Consider the following 17373-nt stretch of genomic DNA (forward strand, 5'->3'; position numbering starts at 1 on the left):
CCCCTCTCTCTCTCCCCGCCATACCCTTTTCTACCAACCATCATTCCTTCCTTCCTGTCCCCTGCGCCCCTTCGCCACGTGTTACGTAATTTGCCGAGAAATTGGGTGTTTAGCTGGAGTGGCTGAGCACGGTGCCGTTGTGATGTAAGTGGCATTAGTAATTAAGCGTAGGTAAGCACGTCTATGGCTTGTTTACGAGAAAATATGACGGTTCGCTGGCCGTTATTTATTATTATCGACGTCAACGTACGCGTTTTTTTGTTTTGTTTTGTTTTGTTTTGTTTTGTTGTGTTTTTTTTTTGTTTTTGTTCTTTGTTTTGTTTTTATTTCATTAAATGTATCGTAAGAATATGGATGATTTGGTGTGGAAGTGGTAGGCAACCAGTGCGACCGCGTGCATAATTTGCATGCAACGGACGAAGGACTTAAAATCAAAGAGGCAAGACCCTATACGATTCCTGCATTCATTACGCCATTACAATTTCAAACAGCGCAGACGTTTGGAATTAATACGTCGGACTAAGAGCCGCTATTGTCGCCTTTATAAACCATCCGTTATTAAATGCCAACGTTAACTAGTACAATCCATTCATAACTGGTCGACCGACGAGGTCGTTCGCGTTGCATTCGTGTACGTTGTTGCATTTTCTCTACGTTACGCATGTACTTTACAATGATTTTTATATTTGATTATCGGCAAAATTTCGGTAAAATTTTTTAAATCGGGCATTACTACGACGAGCGATTATCGGCGCACGATGTGGCTCTGAATATCCATCGGGATTAAAGTTTTTATTGTCATAAATTAATTTTTTCTTTTTCTTTTTTTTTCTTCTCTCTCTCTCTCTCTCTCTCTCTCTCTCTCTCTCTCTCTCTCTCTATTCCAAATCAATGCACCATTACACTTTAAATTGATAGGGCAAGCTTCGAATTATCTAAATCATAAATCTTAATTATCAAGTAATATTAATTATGATAAGCCAGTTGGCATTTATACGAAAGCTGTTGAGCTCTTGCTTCGGCGAATAGTTTCTCATTTAATATTTATTACTTTCTTAATAACTCAATGAGGCGAATGATTTTAAATGCTTGCACTGGCCACTCCATGGCAACGAAAATAATATAGCCAGGGGAAGACACGAAGAAAAGGCATTTTTTTTTTTCCACGTAATGGAAATTAAGCCACCGACAAATGGCAATTGTAGCATATTAGCTGACAATTTATCTTACACCCTACTCCACGAATTAAAAACAATGATAATTTTACAATCTCAATCGCTAATGTAAAAATAGAATTTTTCTTTTAAATTCATCTCTGGTTTTGTAGATAAATGTGCCATTTATTATTCATATGTGCGCGCGCCCGCCCATACATTTTTATCCGACATTACTCTAATATTGATCAAATTTATCTATTAATTGAAAAATTTTTCTTTTGTCCGATATTCAGAAGTCAGAATGCCTCATTAGGACATTCGCTTAGTTTAAAATTTTGCAAACATTTGTCCTTAAAGGAGTTCACGATGCACTCATCCTATATTGGAAATTACGTTGACGTCTTGCTCACCGCGCAACTACGAAAATTCAATGCCACATCTTCGCGAGCTTACCTACACAAATTATTAGAATTTTCGTGTAGTAGCCAAAGTGCAAAGACACGCATAAATCGCTCGCTCGTTCGTTCGATCGCTTGTAAAACCTAGGAGTAATAAAACATTGTGCGCGCATGTGATTCGCGTGGCTCCTCCCATCCATCCGACGTTATTGCATTTTCTGCATAAAGCGGTGCTTCGGGACTGGCATTTTAAATTCGACGTGGAACGATCGACGAATCGATTGACGCTTGACTCGGCGCCACCAATAACATTCCCAATGGCTGAGCGTCGACCTTTCTCGAGCACTGGACCTACCACCTCCCTCCCTTCATCCTCTCTTTCTCTGCTCGTTTTAGTCGCGGTATTTTGCGAGGCACCGGTTTGCGCATTCCGCCGGATGTCGGATTCACGAATCTTACCCACCGCAGCTCGCCTATTCGGGCGTAGGAGTGGTCGCCAAGGTCACAAGACCATCGCCTCACTGCCAACAAGGAAATAGAATTCCCTCCCCCCTCCCCCTCCCCCTCACTCTCTCTCTCTCTCTCTCTCTCTCTCTCTCTCTCTCTCTCTCTCTCTCTCTCTCTCTCCAAAAACTCATGTAGTCCTATTCGTGCGAAGATAGATAGATCGAGAGAGAGAGAGAGAGAGAGAGAGAGAGAGAGAGAGAGGCAGATCGTGGTTGAGTAAACAATAGTGTAGTGTGCAAAAATTAGAGAAAAATGCTAACAAGGCGCGGCTAGATGTGCACTTTGTGTAATTGCAACGTATGACGCAACGTAATATGGCACCCCAAGAAAATTTACTTCTAGCGAATTCATTTTCGCTGATATAGTATTCTTTTCGTTTTCCACGGAAACGAGAGCCCGTGAATATAAAAAATATATCAATTCTTTGAATAAGTGACATCAATCAAGGCAATGCTCGAATTTGTTGCGATATATCATAAAGTTTGAGATATTGATTTTAGTTTCCTTGAGTGTTGTATGTTGATTTTTTTCTTTATTTTTAATAAATACTGCAATTAATTTGCTTCTTTATTATTACCTGATTCCTACGTTTTTTGGTCAATTTAAATGCAAATGACAAAATAATTCTGTGGTGTGTCGTCTATGTGGAAACTTTATTTATTTTTTTTTTTTATAAAATAAAAAGAAAAAATAATTGCAACGCCGTATTAATTTTTTTTTCTTTTTTTTTTTTTTTCTCTATGTTTTATGTGTAAATAAATTGTTTAATATGTAGTTGAACATTTAGGAACTATACAGACAATCGATGATACAGTCAAAATTTAGAATCTTGGACGTTGGGCATTAAAACCATACATTCCCTGAATAATTTACAACATTAACAGTTGTTTATGCAAATAATAAACGGTGCATTATCGTGGATTATCGTATATAATTTTTTATCCCCTTATTCAATTCAACGCTAAAATGAACTCGCTATTAAAGAAACAAATAAATAAAATAACAAAAGAGCGAATGAAAGGTATTTGTGGGTGCTATAAAAATCTATAGCACAAGGTATTGCCGTTAATAAAAAGGAGAATGAAAAAGTGAACGACGAATCGAATAATTATAGAGGCAGTATAATATTTTTTTCTTTCTTTCCCCAGTCATAAATAAAATGTTTATTTCACGTTGGAATACACGAAACCAAGAGGTTTTCGCGATGAAAGTAATCGGCAGTCTTCTAAATATACGGAATAGTGGTAAGGGATATACCGAGTGAACTAATACCGAGGGAACAAAGGCAGTCGTATAAGCTTTGATAAAAGTACGTTGGAAAAAATACGAAGCTACTTAGCATCGAGTATTCTTATGAAGCTCGTAGGTTCTCATGAACCAACTCGGGTGGGCTGAGGGCAAAAGGAAGAGAAGAAACGCAGTTGGAATCTCTTGGTGAGTGGCGGCCTTGGAAGCCGATCGTCGGGGTAACTCGAGAGCTGGGCGCTGCGCGTAACGTCACAAGAGCTCGTGGACAAAGTCGCCGCGGATCTCAAAAACAGGCGAAGATGAATATTGTCGCGCGGGGAATAGGCGGAGAGAGGTTTCGAACGTGGGGATAGCAGCAGTAGCAGTAACGACAGCAGCAACAGCAGCAGCAGCAACATTATGCACGATCGCGCAATTTTAATACCAAGCGACCGGGACATCGGTCAATTCACGTCGCGCCTCCTGTCAACGATCTATGACGATGCTCTGGGAAATTTCTAGGCCGACGAATGTACGATCACTCGCGCACAATTTAATGACATCAGCCAAGAAAATTCGAGGATTCTTTTTTCTTTCCAGCGCTCTTGACACGTTAAACGGACGACCCTCGCTTTTCCTACGACCGCGCGAATTTATTCGCTCGCACGTTCTGCACCATTGCCGCGTGAAGCTGCATCGTGACTTACGTTGAGCACCGCAGATGTTTCATATCTAGTCGCTCATCTCGTATGCGTGAATGTCGGGCAGTTTTATTTTTTACCACGACTTGATACATCTCCAATAATACACGTCCCAAAACATTCGAGTCCAAGGTCACAGCTAACGTACGCGCGAGCTTCGACGAAATTGCCCACTCCTTAGCATTATTGGGAGGCTCTGGAATGAGTGCAGTAGGCAAATGGTGTTACTTTCTTATAAGAAGCACAACGTTCAATTACCAAAGGATTACACATTGCTGGGAGAGAGAGAGAGAGAGAGAGAGAGAGAGAGAGAGAGAGAGAAGCGTAACGATGAGAACGATGGCAGCAATGATAATGTTGATAATGATAAGGATGACGATGACGATGACGATGACGATGACGATGACGATGACGATGACGATGACGATGAATGCAGTTCAGCATTGGTAGTTATACATGCTTCAAGAAAGTTAATCCAGGCGCTGCGTATTACAAATTCCAGCGAAACTGAAAATTACTCGTACTCGTATTAAGTGTAATTTAGCGTCAAGCATATTGGCAGTATTATAGTATGGGAGCAAACGAAATAACGAGGATATTCAGCTCGAACGTAGACAGTGCGTAAAAACTCAAAGTCTCCGTAAGATACTAATAGTTAACGGCAATTCCAAGAATGAAAATTCCGCCGAAACTAGCCACTGTCCATTAAAATATCGTCCTGCGCATACGCGTCCCTGCATTGTGCATGCTTGAACAAAATCAAGCGCAATGCGCCGCCCTGATGGATCCCCGACCCCCTCACTCTCACTCCGGCATTTCTCGAGTCCGATTTTCGCCGATCCTTTCGTCGGGCAATTTCCCTTCGCCCTTGGTGCCAATTCCACGCCCGTTGCTGCTGCTGCTCCTGCTCCTCTTCAAAATACTGTAGCCTCGACGTCCGAAGGATGAGCCACGTTGACACGTGAGAAAGTCTCACGGGCCTCGTATTACGCTAATGGACTTCAGCCCGGAGGTCGTAGGTAATAGCCGTAACAATTAGCCACGTTCTCGTTTCACGAAAATTATTTTATATAAGTTTGTCGTATGTTTCTTTCTTGGTTTGTTTTATTTTTATTTTCATTCTGTGTGGTCGCTTGTGTTTTGACATTTGTCTTATGACGACGGTAAAGCAAGTACAAAGCAACGTCAATGCTCAATTTAACTTGAATCGCGCCAGTTGTATTCTAGTGAAATTTGTTTGCTTATTCGTTCGTCCCTTTACCAAGAGCCCACGACATTTTTCATGAATTTAATCTATTCGATGCTTTTACGTACGTACGTACGTACGTACGTACGTACGTACGACTGCCCGATTAGTGACTACAAATATTTTTAAAATTAGTTTTATACATTTCCTATTGCCGAATATATCGCGTCAACGTTCGTAATTCCCATTGGAATAATTAATAAAGTGGCTCGCGAATATTCTCTTATATTCAGTTCACCCCTTATCCAGACGTTGTTACATACGAAAAATATTCAAAAGTTCGAAATATCAAACTCTTCGCTTGAATTTCCGACATACATTGAACTAGGCTTCATGTTTACCCAATCCTCGCTCATTCTGGATTCGATCTCACACTTGCTTCTTCAAGATCTTGTTTTTCACACAATTTCACACAATACGTGCTCTCGATGACCTCGTCTCTCCTCACTTAATATGCATTGGCCTTAGTTACCGAGTGCTTGAGTGTGCCTTGGACTTGGCTGTTGCGCGCAACGATGCTCGTACGGCTTTACATTTTCTCGGTTAATTGCACGATAGTCAATTAAATCTGAGTTGTAAAAAACGTGAAATTGATATTCGGAAAAGAGATCGAACGCTACTCAATTTCTTACCCTATCGGTGTTGTTTATTTACTAATGGTGCCCACTTTCTACATTAGCAAGCGCAAACAAATGTGGAATAAAAATACCGAGACCGCATTTATTCCAATAGAGTGAGTCACTGTCCATAGCAGCGGCTCACAGTAGCGCCGCAATGCAAACAATGTCGACTGTGTTTGAAAAAATGTCGAAGGGATATATTCCTTGCAGGAGCATCGAGCGTTGAGTTCGAAATCAATGCATCATGACGTTGGTTGGCGGGTGGGTGGCGGGGGCGGGGGCGGGGGCGGGGGGGGGGGCGACGGAGATGGATAGTAATCCTACTGGTACAATGACTTTTGGTGTTTGGGTTCCGTCATCAAATAAATTAATCCTGCGCCTTTTGGCAAATAGAGAGCTATATTGATTAAACACAGCGTCATACGCATTAGAACGATTAATTACGTCAATTAAGAACGCGACATTGCCGTCTAAATGAATCTGATAGATCGTGTGAACATGACATTTTCATTAAATTTAGTTTCTTATCTTATACTTTCTTCTTTGTATTTTTAAAATGTCCTCGCGTTTGCTAGTTAATTAGGGTACACTTTTCGTTTTAACGAGCAGTTAAACAAAACCAAAACACATTGAATAAACAAAGTTAATTTTTTCTACTCTAGTAAAGTGGAGTTAGAATTAAGATACGTGAGGCGATAACATTTTACATATGAATAATTTTACAAGATTGGTATAATAATATAGTAGAGCTCCATGAAAATAAAATACTTTAATTTTAACATAATAATACAATATACTGTACTTTAATAATGTTACAAGAAAGATTTTGAGCTTCTTTTTAATATTAAATAAAATTTAAGAATCGGTAAAAACATTCTACGCATTTGATCTAAATATATATATATATATATATATATATATATATATATATATATATATATATATATATTTATTTTCAGTCACGTGATTTAAAGTGTAGCTTGAATTTAGGTTAATTGCAGTTCTACTTATAAAACAATCTATAAAATGTCAACATTGCATTCAATAAAAAAGAAAATATGGCGGTAGTTTTCTTTCCTTTTCCTTCATTTATCTCGGTTACCATCATTATTATCTTTAATGGTGAAGTTCATAATTGATTCGCAGAAAATATAACTGGATGAGATTTTAAAGAATTCAAACAATTAAGAAAATATAATGAAAATGATTACTCGAAACTAATTGTATTTTAGATATTTTTAATTACAAGAAGCAAAGAATAGAAAACCAATTATGTGGGTTAGCATATATTGGTGCTTATATATTTTTAATAAATATTTAATTTTTACACTTTTCCAAATAAAACTAAAAATATTAACGGCATAGATTTAAAAATTAATTATTTATGAATCTAATACGAGTGTGGATGTTAAGTTCGTTTCAGCAAGCAGAGCTAATTATTTCGCGTAAGCCAAGAATCTAGAGATGATGTTTAATAACGTTCGAGTTGTATTTAAACAATAAATATACAGTAAATATACAATAAATATACTCATTTCGATAAATAAAAACAATGTAAAACAATACTGTATAAGTAAAATTTTATGTAATATCGCGCTTAATTATCGAAATGTACTATAACGTAGGTCTCGGCTCGTTCAACTCGTTTCAATAAAGGAAGATCGAGTTTTTATTTTCTACGCTATTTTTACTTTCTACTCGAGTAATTGTATATATATATATATATATATATATATATACATATATATATATATAATTCAATCCCACCAATGTGTCATAAAACTCTTATGCCACGTGTATAATAACTTATTTTCTTAAACCGTAACAACGCTCACTACAGCCCTCGGTCTCTGAATTTTTACATTTCTCCCTTTCATAATATTTGTGTCACGCTCGATGTACACTCACCGCCATTGGGCTTAAACTATGGGCTCAGGCGGGGGCGTGAAAGTAGCGCGTGGGCCGAATATCATAGCATCGAGTGTACTTATATATGTATACGCGGAATCCGAGAAACAAATTTGTTATGCCTTCTCTCGCACAGGGAGCGGGCCGAAGAGTTAGTAAAGAACTTTGAAGGAGAAGAGGAACGCGAAGGCGAATAAAGAATAGAGTATGAAGAGGAAAAGGCACGAGTCGTCTCCGTGCGTAGTTTAATTTAGCTGTAACCTTTAAACGAATACGATGAATTTAGAAATTATGCACGAATAAAGTTTGAAGAATCAAAAATAGAAGTAGAGTGAAATTTTCTGTCAATTAGGAAAATGCATAAACTTGTCGAGATTACTTGGAGATTATAGATTTTTAAGTAAAATCGTTAAAGCTTATTCTATTCATCATTCATCGTACATGCAGTAATTAATTATGTTAGGAAAATATGAAATTTGAATGAATGCAATGACATAGGTAAAATATTAAATATTATAAAATATTAAACTATTGATGAATAGTCGATATCAAATTATTTTTCATTGTTAGGATTTTTATTTGATAAATACTTACGAAAGATCTTGTTTAGATATTTAAAGATTTTGTTTAGTTTTATTTAATGTTATTTATTCCGTACGAAAAACATCTATTAAATGTGAATAAATATAAATCTGTCGAGTCAAGAGATCAAAAGAAAATACGTCGTTTATACAATTTGTATTCATTTCGATTATAAGACTGTATCTGTTGACATTAGCACCGAAATCAAAGGCCTTTAGTTTATGCTTATTTACTTATTATACTATATCTTTATGAATTATTTATTCTTATTTATTCTATTTCTATTCTGTGTTGCGTACAATAATGTGACTTTACGTACCCAACCAAGCTATCTTCTATGCTATGATCAACTGGTGACGACTACGAAAACGTAATGTATTTGTCAATTCCTCAAGTTTTATTACGTTAGTAAGTATATTGTAGATGGGCATGGGTGGGTGCAGAAGGAGGATAGTCGGAGGGGGCGGGAGGTCGAAAGGATGACTCAAGTGTGAGATTGAATGAATCATTGTGAAGTCTTTTACAGCAGCGATTGCCAGGTGAAATGATATTTTACTCAGCAAGCGTGAAGGGGGTAAAGTTTTTAATGTCTACACTGAACCTAATCGCTTTCTAAGGATTAGCTCGAGTCGTTTACCGTTACCGAGTATGTTTTTTAAAGCTCGACATTTACTAGCGGTAATTGTGTGCGTTGGTTATTTACAGAAGGGGATGAATGTGTTGAATTTAAATCCAGCTATTTTTTTTTTTTTTTTTTTTTTTTTTTTTATTATTTTAACCGAGATAACTTTAACTGCCCAAGTAACCATTATCTGCACATAGTATACTTGCAATAAATATCCAATAAAATAAAAAGCGACATTATATTATTATCGAAGATAGACGTTGTCATCGAATTATTAATAATAAAGCTAATTTGCTAATATAGAGATACATTTTTTACTTGAACTTATAATAACACCTGGCGTTATTATAATAACGAGTTTATTTTAAAATAAATAGTTATTTTAAACTTTTTATTTCTTTCATTTCGTTTGTTTTTACTTTTTAAACAATATGTTTATTGTTTTAAATTTATTAAATTTATTAAATTAATTTAATTATTTAAACATTTATTTAAACAATATATCTATAAAGATACTAAGATGTAGTAAACTTATCATCAGCAGTGAAATACTTACGCTGTCGTTTCAGTCGAAAGATAAAATAAAATATGTAATAAATGAGACGTATTTTATACTTGAAAATTCGCAGTTTAAAAAAAAAAAAAAAAAAACTTTACAGTTGAATACATGGGTTTAGATTTTATTTTTCATTATTTTAAGAGGATACTGTAAAATTACAAATTTTTTTCAGTTCTTGCTTTTATTCAAATGGTTGACTGATTAGAATTGCAAGTTTTTATTTTAATATCATAAAGCAGCATAATATGTTTAATACATATTTTAGATATTTAACGTCGTACAATTCACTATTTATGCAATTTACTCATTTTTAATGTTTATACTTTGTTGATAACTAATATTAATAACACACAAACAAATTAAATGATATACCTTTAAAACGCAATAATAACAATAACAATAATAATAATAATAATAATAATAACAATAATAATAATTATTATTATTAATCCTAAAGTTAAATAGACAAATTATATTATATACAATATTGCTTTTAAGTGTTAAATGCAAGTGTTAAAATAAGATATTTGAAAAGGATGAGAATCGTAATGAAATGGTTTGTATTCATTGAATGATAGGTGTCGAATGTCAGTCAGAACATTTCTAGGGCAGAATATATCTCCATACCAGATTATGTGGAATTTATTTTAAAAGAAGCAAGTACGTTTTATATCTAAGCATCTTGAGCATAAGCTCTTGTGAAAGTTTTCGAGACCTCGAGCAAAGGAGAGAAAGCATGTTATAAAATATATTTAAATGTTGTTTACTACACAATTTTATTTATGAATAATTCACTACGAGGATATAACATGAAATTTGTAACACGAATAAACATCTCAGGCAATGATGATTTCATAGTTGACCAATACGAATAGAAAACAAACAATGGTAGACATTGAAAATATATGATAAAAAAAAGTTCAATTATGCAAATGTTATATAGAAAACCTTATCGCTCATTTCTTGACACGAACATTTAAACCGAATAATTTTTTTAACATTTGATGATGCATGTTTTTTTCATTATAGTAAATTTGAAACATAATGCCACGCGAAGAAGTACATTGAGCAGGTATATATAATGGAGAAAATGTCTTACGAACGGAAATTGAAACGAGCAATAATATCAAATAACCTTAATAATAGTCTTTGTCATACATTTCTCAAATTATTCTCTATACTCATTGACTTAACTAGGCATATTTGATAATTACTAAACTTCATATTGCACGAAATAATAAATGTGGCAATTTTTCGATGCCTATTAAAAATTAATTGCATCGAGCGAACCGCTGTCAATTCGTTTTTGGCTAGCTGATGCGTCCGAGTCTCTTATCACTGCGGACAATCGAATAATGATAATCGCCGACGATGCAGCGAAATCGCCATTGGACCTCTCGAGGGAATGCCACGAGCTCGTCCTTGGGTAAATATTTTCAGACTGTCCTACGAGCCACAGATTTTCCTCTATACGATGCACATGGGAGAGTACGAATGAAACGGAATTATATTATTGTGGATACGTACGGTGACCAATCGAGTTCATTCTTACGTCTATTTCCGGTCGGCTGACGCGAGCGGTTCGTTCGCTACGTTACGGTTCTACGTTTTGCTCGATGAATATCGCCAACAAACTTGTTTCCGATTATTTTTTCAGCCCGACTCTTTTTGTTTGTTTATATTAAAAATTCCTTGCTATTTTGGACATGTCTTGGAGAATGTGACTGTTAACGGTACAACGAACTGATGAATTAAGTGCTTTATTTCGTCACAGTGATGTTTCGTTCACATTTTCGTCACAACTTAAATTATTGGATATTATTGGAATAAAGTTGCTATAAAACTTTAATCCAAAATGACATGCAAATTATTTATTAAATTCCCATTTAGACCTAACGAGTTTTATTATGCACATTCACTAGTGAAGTAGAGCTTGACATAAAATTTTTTAAAATCTAATCATCTATTTGCTTTCCCCGTCAAATGAAGATATATGAGGTGCGCGTGTGCGCGCTTATGAATCCGCATTTTTGGGAGGTGTGTTTCTCGAGTGAAACGAGCTCATTTCAATTTCAGATGAATTATTATCGGGAAATTAGAAGCGCCTCGGAGTCGAGAGTTTTTTCATTCAACCCGGTTGTGCCGCGTGATCGCTATTAGCATAAATGAGATTACGTTACGGCATTCTTTGACCGGCTTTAATGTTCAAATTTCGTTGTAGATTTCAATACGAGGGAAAGAAAAGTTAATTATTATAGCGTGTAACTTTGAAATCATTTTGTGTAATGTTGACTCTTCCGAGTCTTCTTTGAATAACGCGCAGGTATTGTTAAATGAGAGAGATATTGTTAAAAGAGAGACTGCCAACCCAACCAATATATTTGCTGTATTAGTAGTGATTTATAAAACTTTGATGAATTTTTTTCCCATTATTATTGGCTTGCATGCACTCGCCATGTTGTTTGACTTGCAACATTTGCTAATTAAAACGAATAGATTAATTGATTAAAATATTTCCAAAATGGCCTCCATATTCAGAAACTTGTATATCGTGTTTTCACCGAACTTGCGGACAACTTTACTTCAAACTTTTCTCCCCATGCTCTATTCTTGCTTCAACAAAAGACTCGAGACAATCTAAACTTTTCCCAAGACGTCTAAAGTATGCCCGAAGATGAGGCAGGCAGCACCTTACTTGGGTTCCAAGTTTTCGTGCATCGCGTGTCCCAAGTGTGGCCATGTCCCGTGAAACGATAGCCAATAAACACGCGTATCTATTACATCTGCAGAGTACAATGTCATCGCAAGTCAATAAATGTTTACCAATGAATATGTCTTTGGCTCGTAAAGCGAATTCGAGCAACGCGCGCTCATGCTTTTTGGTGTTATATCGCGTGCAATTGTCGGTTGCGCATTTCACTTTTAGTATCGATACGCCAGCCTCTCGAGAACTTTGTGTCAAAGAAAAAATTCTACTTTCAACGCACAGGTATACGCGCGCACCTCCCCCCCCCCCTTCCCCAACAGCCGACAGAGAAAACCCGTTTTCAGGTCCGAGTTTTGGACCGCCTCCTGAAAAGCCCTGGATGAAGAAATCAATCCTCGCTCGTTCCCTCTGTTCGGACGGATCGGCTTAGCCTAGAGTGCCGTCCTGAAGCATCTGCTGTCGGTGTGGAGAACTGGGTATATATCTCGTGCAGAGAAGCTGCGGGGCGTAATGGAGGGTTTTTCAAGAAATCGTCTCGTAAACGAAAATTCCTCGTGAAGATTTTGCGAGTACCAGCCGCATTTGCTGTAATGGAGATTTTCGAATTTAAAACTAATTTTTTCTTGAAATGTATCCAACCTGTTTTTTATTTGCTGTTTGTTATCGTGCATAAATTCTCACGCTGATATTAATAGATAATCAAGGATGAGCGTATTTATTACGTATACTCGGGTTAGCGTATGATTTAAATGCATAACAACTTGATAATATACCCTCTTGTATGTATTGTCGTGGCACATTGCATTGCGAATAATATTTAACACGGAGACTAGATAAAAGCAAAAAGGCTTTTAATTTCATAATGATAAATATCAATAATAATAACAACAACAATGACAATAATAATAGCAGCATCAGCAACAACAACAATAACAGCAACGACAACAGCAACAACAACAATTACAACACAAATATAATAAAAAAACATTACGAAAATTAGCCTAATTAGAATACTAGAAACTAAAATAAATATTTATGCATTATATGTAAATAAAGACAAGGGTTAAAGAAATAAGTATAAAAATAAAAACAATAGCTTGTAGCTACAAAATAAATGAGCTTGTAGCTACAAAATAAATGAAATCTTTGACAAATATTATTCATTGCACGATATAGCGTAAGGACAAGATTTGAAATAAAAAAATAAAAATAAAAATAAAATTTATAAATATAAAGAGAATATTCGCAGGAGAGAAAATTATCGTTTCTTGTTGCCACTTATTATGCCAAGCATAATGAGGTAAAAAACTTAACAAAGTAATAAGTGCCTAGGTAAAAGCGTGCCTGAAAAACTTTCTCTTCCACGAGTACCAGCCTTGCGCACTCGACAATGCTATTGAAGCCAAGCGATTGCAGTGGGTACGTCGAGCTCGTGAAAAGAAATGACAAACTTGCGTGTCGGTCCACCAAGCCCAACACGAATAGTTTACCTTTGCACGGATGGCCCCCTTTGCCCTTCCCGTTCCCGCTTCCACTTTCAGTTGCCCTTCTCACGCCTCCGATGGCGAATTCCATCCGCGCGGGCGTCGCGCACCTGAAACATAGGCATAAGAACATCGGCGTTGGCCTGCTCGACGACTCGAGAACCGCGAAAGCCGCACACGGTACGGTACATTGACTCCTTCGCTAGTTAGTTGGACGATCGGAGCAAAAGAGGACGAGTGAAGGAGTTGTACTCGCATACGAGAGATAAACAAGCGCTAAGCTCGGCGGCGGCGGCGGTGGCGGTGGCGGTGGCGGTGGCGGTGGCGGTGGCGACAACGACAACGTCGATACGCACCGACTAAACACAATCCACGGCTATTTGTACGAGCTAGTGGCTTCTGGGTCCTTCGTAATTCGGAGGATGATTTCCCGAATATCCCGATCCACATTGCCCATTGTTGGTGTTCGTCGCGAGAACCCACTGCCCGCGCTTACTTTATCGGTCTTAGCCATTCGCCAGGATCGCGATGCCAGGAGCTCGGAAAATGGCGTTGCATAAAGTAGTAGTGAATAGCAATTAACATAACGATTCGCACTAGCGATTTTAATGCTGACGATCGATTTACATTGCGCGATGAACGAGATTCGATGCTATTGGAAAATTTATAAAAATATTAAAATTAAGTAAGTAACTAACTGGAATTAAGTAAGCAGGATCTCGCGAACACTGCGTTAATAGAGTTAGGATGTGTTCTTATTATTCCTACACGTACTGCCAAGACGAATTGAATGAATAGAAAGAGTGAGCTTTATTTGGATAAGGTAACGAAACGAATAGATATGTTGCTCATTGTACATAATGATAAACGCTTTATTTTCTCAACATTTCAAAACTTCACTTTGAAGCTTGACATTTCGTGGACTTTTGTCGAGAGAGTGAGAGAGAGAGAGAAAGAGGGGGGGGCGGTGTGCGAGAGTGAGAGGCGAGATAAAGGAAGATGACTTGAAAAATCTATAGATATATGTGTTATTTGCTTTTATCTGCTAGTTTCAATACCTCACATCTAACCTCGCAGCCTTAGGCTGTTTTAATTTTGTTTTTAGTTTGGCTTACAAACTCCTTCCTCGAACTCTTTGATTTCTTTCTTCACACGGACTTTTCCCGACTCGTAAAAAATGTGTTCGAGCAGTTAAGGAAATTACAGCCAAGGTACATGCAAAAATTAAATTTTAGCACCGCTAGAAATCTAGTCATCATGCTCATCTCGTTCGCTCTCGACACCAAAAAACCGTATGAATATTCGGAATTCAATGAGATTCCTTCTTTTTATACTCCCGTATTCATCCAAGATGGGATATTGTTACACGCAGAGTTGCCATAATATAATGCACATTCCAAAAAAGGAATGTTGCGGCCGAATTAAAGATCCTCGATATTTATAGCTGTGGCAATGCGAGATCCTGAAAGCCCTTCGGAGCAAAACATTACAGTTGAGCCTTGACGGGGAACATCGGACACCATATTTTACAAGCTGCTGCTACGAGTTTACAATGACGTGAACTGGCATCGCTCTCCTTCTCTACTACTCGTTCCTCGCAGCTACGTAAGAGATGTACATGGCTGACGCCGTTGCCATTTATAGCACGTAAAGGGCAAGTGCGGCCACGAATTCTGCTGGTTATGCGAGCGTCGGCCTAATGCGCACCGCCACACACTTCTCCGAAATTTGATTGAAGGCGCCGCTCCCAGCGCCTAAGGATGTTCTTTATGCGTAATTTATATTTGGCCAGTTTCTCGGATTTCGCGTAACGGAAGCTCTTCGCGAGCCTACGAACGCCTTGCGCCAGAGGAAATAATACGGTGAATTCGGAGCTCTTTTAGTTTGTCGAGTGATCTACTGATGCCCCCCCCCCCTCGCTCTCTCACTCTCTCTCTCTTTCTCTCTCTCACTCTCTCTCTATCCCATCCCCCTCCCACCATCCGACCATCGATTCTCATCCCGACTCCGTCCCGCCGCTCATTCTGTAAATCGGCTACTATTTCCGGATGAGGTGATTATTATTTAGTCGTCGCACAAGATTTTCTTACTTTTGCATAGTACAATTATTTCAATTATTTTAAATGACAATTTGTATTCGTATCTACGGAGGATCAACTTATTATTACAAAATTTTTTTATATTTATGTAGCTGAAAACTAGTGGAAACTATTAATACAAGCAATTTTGTATATTTTAATTACTATCAAGTCATGGTATAATATGTATATAAGCGACTATAAAAAGCTTTTTACGATTTTTACCAACATTTATGACATAAAATAAAGGCAAGAGAAAGAAATAAAAAAACAAAAAACAAAAAAAAAACATAAGAAATTCGATTTCATATCTTTTTTTCTGAAAAATTTATAAATGTACTTACTTTCGTTTATGCTATGTGTAAAGAAATTACGTAAACAATGATCTCATTTTATATTGCTATAAATCTTTGCAAAAGATCATAAAACGACTTATAAGATGACATTTAGTGTATACTTATTATTATATGTATATGAAGAAAATTTAAACTAAATATTTATGATTAATTCAAAATGTACGTATTTTTATGTATTAATGTCATAATGCATACGTCAAACTTATTATACAATTTTGTATAATACAACTTAATTAACAACATAATCAACAATTTAATTTAACAAAAGCAAATTAATTAAAATAATTATATTCATTGCACTGTGCCAGTGATAATGATTATAGTAAATTAATAATACCAAATTTTTCCACTGTTCTATTAAATTATTTAAATTAAAATTGTGAAAAAGTCCTTAAAAATTAAAATGTACTTGTAATGTGAATTAGTATAATGCAAATTCAAAATAATAAATTGATAAATAGTAATATAATGCATTAAAATAATTTATTAACGGTTATATAATTATATAACGGTTCTATGTATCTCTTATTGTATTGTACGTATCTCTTGTTTAATGATTGTTCAAATAACATTACGAGTGCCGAGGTGAAAAAATGTTACGTACTATTTTCATGGAAAATTTCGTAAATAAAAACGACCAATCATTATGAATGTGTAAATGTCCAAAACTCATTTTCCATATATTCGCTTTGGTATTTTACAATTCATTGGATGAGGGAGGTTTATGCGTGCGTATTTCCGAAAGATCATGAGAAATAAAAAAAAAAAGGGGGCGTCCAGGTCATAATCACTCTATAAGCACATGGTAACATGAGTGGCGACTCTTTAACAGGAAAAAAAGAAGAAAAAAATGAAAGAAAAAAGGAGACGGCGAGATGCAGAGAGTGGGGATCTCCCCGGGAATTTATTACTCTTTGAAAATCCTTATCGTCTGTTGTTCTGGGAAGCGACGCTTTTCGTCGGTTTCAAATGTTGAACGGTCGTTTGTCTTGCGTCACCGTCCGTCCTTGTTTTCCTTTATCTGGACGAGTCTTTATCTCCCTTTAATTGCCGTGCGCTCGCGCAGAGATACGCCGATCGTCATACGGCATCCTCGAGTACAGCGCTTCGAAAGACCCGGAGAGACAGTTCACGTGAGAGAGTAAGAGAGTGAAAGAGTGAATTAGAGAGCGAGAGAGAGTGAGAGAGAGAGAGAGAGAGAGAGAGAGAGAGAGAGAG

General features: G+C 36.7%; 1 protein-coding gene across 1 annotated transcript in view; it reads left to right on the forward strand.

The window, feature by feature from the left end:
* Positions 1-17373, forward strand: part of LOC105367386 (signal-induced proliferation-associated 1-like protein 1) — a 104215-nt gene that overhangs the window by 1315 nt on the left and 85527 nt on the right. The window lies entirely within an intron of this gene.

The sequence above is a fragment of the Ceratosolen solmsi genome, unplaced genomic scaffold, assembly GCF_000503995.2.
Source record: "Ceratosolen solmsi marchali unplaced genomic scaffold, CerSol_1.0 scaffold7, whole genome shotgun sequence".
Taxonomy (NCBI): domain Eukaryota; kingdom Metazoa; phylum Arthropoda; class Insecta; order Hymenoptera; family Agaonidae; genus Ceratosolen; species Ceratosolen solmsi.